Here is a 6000-nt window from a genome sequence, read left to right as displayed (position 1 = left end):
GAATTGGGCGTGCAATTAAAATAATATGTCAAGCGATTGTATTTGATTTCCAATAAAACCGGTTTTTCTGTAAACAAACTATTTATTCTTTTCCTACTTTATCACACTAAATTACTATTCATCATTTCGGAAATCATCACCACTATATTTATAACGCTGTAAAAACAATTGTCTCCGCCACCTAACTGACTATATAATGTTTAATGCCGAATCGCAATTGTTTGATGAAAATGTTTGCTGAAAATGTTTGTCAAACAATTGTTTGTTGAAATAAGAAATGTTTGTTAAAACTATGTGAGGTATATATTTCATTGAGAACAGAAAAATTAGCGTGATTAGTACATTTATTAAGTAGGAAACCAATTTGTTGAGCTATCAAGTTTTTATGTTTGAAGAGAAAGGGTTATAGACAGTTTTTAATTAGTTGTTTTTAGACAGCTAGGGAAATTCGTTGATTATAGATTCGTTGATTATAGAACATAAAACTTTAATCATCACTTCCGGAAAATTCAAAAATAACTTGACTTGTAACGCTGAACATTCATTGTGGCCGCAGGAAGTCTTATTTTGAATGCTGAGTATGGTTTGCTCTAGCCCAAATCTATCTACGGGTCTAAGGAAGGGACTGTGACTGATTCTCTTAGAAGGAACGAAGAAAGAGCATCACGAGATATATTAGAACTAATATTCTTACTTACGTTCACGAAATAATTCGTCTGTGTGGAAGTCAACAGTGTTTGATGAATGGGTTTTGTTTCTCAAATCATTGATAACATACCAAGTTTCTTTCGAGGAAGTTTTAGCTAGCGACATGCGATTGTTGTAATAGTTGTTGATAGTTTTCCGATACAATAATACATAGTTATTGATATAATTGAGGATGTGAGAATTGTCTGTGAACTTTTTAATATACGAGAGTGATCTCATATTCTTTAATGAAGTGCTAAAGCGCCAAAAACGAATTTCTATATCAGTTATTGAGAAAATATTCTTAATTTGTTTTAAATCATTCATATTTATAAACAAACAATTATGTAAAAGTGTTGATGACACAATGGAATTAGTTGTAGTACGCTTAGTGTTGGTAAATCTATGATTTACAGAGTTATTCAAGTAGAGAAATGTTGTTAAATTAAAACAGCACGCAAAGCTCCAGGAAAACCAAAAATTCAAATAGAAAATCATTTGAAAGAAAGACTTTAAAGGAAAGTACATCTTCTTTGGAAAATAATTTCCGACAGTAGACAAAGTTCTTGTCACACACCATAGAAACTTAAAAAAAATAGGTTTTAACTAGAAAAAGCATTACAAAAACTCTATTTTAAGATACGAGCTTGTAGTATGGAATAGAGCATATTTTATATAGGTGGAAACATGGATCAAATGAATTTTTCAAAAACAGGTTTTTCTAAAAAATAGATAATAGTACACTTCGGCAGTTAAACGGTTTTGTCAAAGGTGGTTTATCGACTTTTGAAATTCTTCTTTCCGGTGTTTTTAAAGAATGTTTCGAACAAATGATAGATTTGATTTCTCAGAACTGTATAATTGTATTCTTTATAAATGTATTCTTTCTCCACTATATTATTGCGAACTAAACCCGATTGAACTGGTATGGGCACAGATGAAGGGAGAAAAATGATTCCTTTAAAATAACTGAGAAAAGGGAGTTAATCATATAATTGAAGAAGAAGAGAGGAATGTGGAAGTTGAACAATATTACTGATATAATAATCGAGTAACTCATTGTGAATAATGGCTGCAACAATTCAGAAAATGGTACCGAATTTCGCTATCCAAACTTCGAAAACTTAATTTTTTCAAACGGCAACCCCCATTTTTGTCTTTACCATTGGATTCTACGTATTAAATTAAAGGGACGTGAGTAAATTTATATCTCTCAAATTAACGATTTTTGTAGAAACTTGAAAAAACTGAAACAAAAGCTAATATATCAACAAACAAACAATGAAAACAGCTTGACATTTAAGCGTTGCAAAAGTGTTCATCATGTCCCGTTTAGGATTTATTAATGAGGATTATTTCAATTTGCTGCTAACATACGGGAAATGTGCTAGGGTTATTCAAAACAGGACATTATGAACACTTTTGCAACGCTTAAACGTCAAGCTGTTTTCATTGTTTGATTGATTGTTGATATGTTTTTTTGGTTACTCCAGACAGCCCACAATTAAAAACCATAAAGATTTCAGATTTTTCAAGTTTCTACAAAAACCGTTAACTTAAGATATATGAATTTCCTAAGAAGTCCCCTTAATTTAAAGCGTAGAATCCAATGGTAAAGAGCAAAATCCAATATTAAAAATGCTTCTGGCAAATTATGCCGTATCTTTTCGGAAAAAACACTAACTAGTCTGGCAATAAATTCTTTTCCCCCCATGCGATTTAAAAATAAGCAAAATAAAGGTTTACGTTTATCTGCAACAAATATGCGATCTTTAACTCACTTTGTAAATGTTGCCCAAAAATTCATCAAATTCTATAACTCCTTCTCATTATCCGCTTTCATATCTCCCTGATACTAATGCTAATTTACAGAGATTCTTCTTTATGCTCTCAGTTTTATCAGAGCATCGCAGTACAATTAATGACATCAAAAATAAATACATCTGGAACAGATGGACAACAAAAATGATTTCGGATCTGCCCGAATGCAATTTAATTAACGTTTTATATCAAAATGGCACATTTTCTAATTGCTTTAAGACGGCTATAAATATACCTCTGCATAAAGGAGGAGATAAAAATCAGGCATCGAATTATCGCTCAATTGCGCACCTTCCCACGTTATCTGAGACCATAGAAAGATTGGTCAAAAAGAAGCTTTTATCATTTCTGCTTAAATATAAAATACTTACTACCTATCAATTTGCCATCACTCCACTGAAACAACTTTTTGTGATTTTTCTAAGGCTTTCGATTGTGTTAATCATAAAATTTCAATTAACAAATAGCAGTATTTCGGTTTCAGGGGAACACTTCTCGCATGGTTTAAGTCATACCTTACCAAGTCAGCTTGTAAAAGTTGATACATCGATATCTTCTCGCAATTTGGTTTCTTCTGTTTATAAACTACATCGCCTATCTAGACATCAGTGGTAAAATATGTTTATTTACACACAACACCAGTTTCTCTTGGAGCAACATGGTTCTCATGGCACTTCACTTTCTAAAACCAAAGTTTTTTATTAAATAACACCACCATTGACGTCGTTGCATCTGTAAAATTCTTAGGGCTTGTTGTGGACAATTCCTTGAAATGGGAGTTACATATTGCCGCCTTTGCTGAAAAACTGAGCTCCTTCCGTTTTGCGCTGAGATCAGTTTCCAAAGAACTGGAATTATCCATCTCCTTAACAGACTATTATCTCCCATATGCCTTTCCCATCTGGGTACGCGTGGCGCGACTCAATTTGAGCGAATCTTTAAACTAAAAAATAGAGCTGCTAGATATTTACTCCGATTAAACAGCAGGGCTCACTGCTTGGACTTCTTTAAAAGATTAAAAATTCTAACTCTTACTTCCTTATTCATCTTTGAATTCGTTTACCTAATTCATAGGCACGCTTCTCTAATTTCAGAAAGGTCGTTGCACGGCTAACCACTTAGGAACACAGTGCACGACCTTTACCTACCTACTCTACGTTCAGAATTTGTTAATGGCTCAATATTTTACAATGCAAAAAAATGCACAATCACTTGCCGTTTAAAATCAAATCGATATCTTTTCCCGTATTCCGAAATAATTTGAAGGCATATTTACTGGAAAGTGCCTTTTACTATGTAAACGACTTCTAATAATAATATTTAACTCCAGGCATTCAGCATACTGGTTTAATTTTTGTGTTTTTTTTTCTTTTAATGGAATTTTGCTATGGACTTATATACTAATTATTACCTATAATTTTATTACTCATTGTGGTTTTCTTCTGTATATTGAAATTTTATTTGCATCTTTATTTAGTTATTTTCATGTTTGTTTTCGGTTTTAACCAGCTTTTGTCTACAAATTGTAATACTTTTTTGACAATAAAGCATTTCTCTCTCTCTCTCTTCCTCTACCTAAGCTTTCCACCCATGACGGCTTACTTTACGTTGTTCCTGTCATACGTAGGTGAAAGCTAGATACTCTGAGATTCTGAAGCATAAACCTTATTTAGAGATCTTTTTAATGAGATTTTTGGTTCCTTTCTTATTGAAATAAAAATTGATAGCGATCGATGTTTTTGTATTTCATATAGTAGTTTTATTCTATTTAAATTCAAATTAGTCTAGAGTTGTTTTAAATACATTTTGAAATACCCACGTACATTAAAACAGTTCTCAAAATTAAATGTTTATTCACTGATTGTAAGTATCGTGGATTCGGGGATTCTCGTTTTCTCATCATATAAACTGGTTTCAATTTATGATCAAAAATATTTCTTCTAGTAGTTAAGAATACGTTCATAAGAATAACTTTAGTGAAGTGACAATTTCTAATAGGTTTATCAAAAATAAACAAGGATTTGCTTATTATTTGTTCAAAATACTAGTAGAAGGTACGTCAGTTATTTTCCATATTATTTATAAAAAAGGTTGTTTATAATGAATTCAATTTTTAAATAGTTGTTTACAATAGACATAAATTACAATATATTTTAATAATAAAATGTAGGAAGGTGAAGATTGTGTCTAATACATGGGAGATACAGCAATGTGATTATTTTTATTCTATTTTACTAAAATGTTAAAAAGTGGAAAATTTGTGTGACTTAAGTGAGAGAACAGTGTAAGCATTCAACAAATTTTTTTTTGAATAATTATTGGGAATATAGGCTTGTTAAAATATATTATACAGTATGGTTTCATCTTTTTTTGATTTCCCGTAGTAATTTTATAATATCAATTAGTTTTATAAAAATAACATATAATATAATTTTGAACTAAATAATATTAAATAGTTGATAGTGTTAAGATATTTAAAAAAAATTCTCCATACAATACATAATTTGGGATATATATGTTTATCAATAAAATATATGAAGGTCAAGCTAACATTTATAAATCGAGTGCTTCCACGAAGAATTCAATTAGTTATTAATTCTCAATTAGGATTCCACTGCCACCAATCTTATTTTTAACGATTTTGTTAGAATTATCGCTTAATATATGTAGAATTTTTGAAATTCTCATATTTTGAAGCTCTGATATTTTATAAAACTAATATATTAATAATTATTGTATAGCTTTATTGCATTCTCCCAATAGTCTTATAGTTTATATTTTAGAGCTGAGATAAAACTTTACTTAGCTGTTGGATGTTCAAGATATTAGTCATATAACCTCTTATACTACGAGCATACAAGTTCTTTTCTTCTTATAAATCTCGGGATTCTTGTCTGTCACTTTGCTTTAAGCTAATCCTCAATTTCTTAGATTTCACATCCGCAGGATGATGACGTTTATATCTAATGTTAGTTAATAGATCTCATAATTTTTTAGTAAGTAATAGTGAGTTTTTTCTAGTAAGTTAATATAATAAATAAATTTTTGTATCTCTTTTCCCATTTTCATTTAATTATTGAATAATTTGGTTATCTTTCGTTGTTTCTGTTTATTAATAATAACTGCTTAGTTGTTTGTTATTGTTCGATTATTTTTTTAAAACTCGTTTACTATCTTCGATTATCTTGTTAGGACTTTGTCCTGAGGCCTCAGCTGCTTTCTATCAAATTCCTTTAAAATATTATGTGTATTATACAAATATTCATATAACAATTTCAAGTTTATTCAATATTAGGATATTAAGAACGTAAGTACCTAACTGAGTGATATGGATTTGTAAAATTTACATATATTGGTTATAATAATGAATCTAGTGGAGGATATAATTCACAAAACAAACCTTTTTCTTGAGAAAAGAGTAGGATTATTCAATATCTGATAAATACATTTATAAAACTTTGTTTGAGGTCTCGTATTGTTTCTGTGTTTCAT

The 6000-nt window shown here is 30.1% G+C and overlaps 1 protein-coding gene across 6 annotated transcripts in view; it reads left to right on the top strand.

Moving 5' to 3' along the window:
- Nucleotides 1–4327: 4327 nt before the first annotated feature.
- LOC130447327 (transmembrane protease serine 11G-like) overlaps nt 4328–6000 on the top strand; it is a 43569-nt gene continuing 41896 nt past the window's right edge. The window contains exon 1 of one of the 6 annotated variants that reach the window (XM_056784089.1): nt 4328–4562. The gene's annotated coding sequence lies outside the window, so the exon portion shown is untranslated. Of the gene's footprint in view, nt 4563–4651; nt 4793–5300; nt 5505–5677; nt 5816–6000 lie in introns of those variants that run through there. The other 5 variants (XM_056784085.1, XM_056784086.1, XM_056784088.1 and 2 more) reach the window with 5 other exon arrangements.

The sequence above is a fragment of the Diorhabda sublineata genome, chromosome 8 (assembly GCF_026230105.1).
Source record: "Diorhabda sublineata isolate icDioSubl1.1 chromosome 8, icDioSubl1.1, whole genome shotgun sequence".
Classification (NCBI taxonomy): domain Eukaryota; kingdom Metazoa; phylum Arthropoda; class Insecta; order Coleoptera; family Chrysomelidae; genus Diorhabda; species Diorhabda sublineata.
This window is presented reverse-complemented; position numbering and strand designations above follow the sequence as displayed.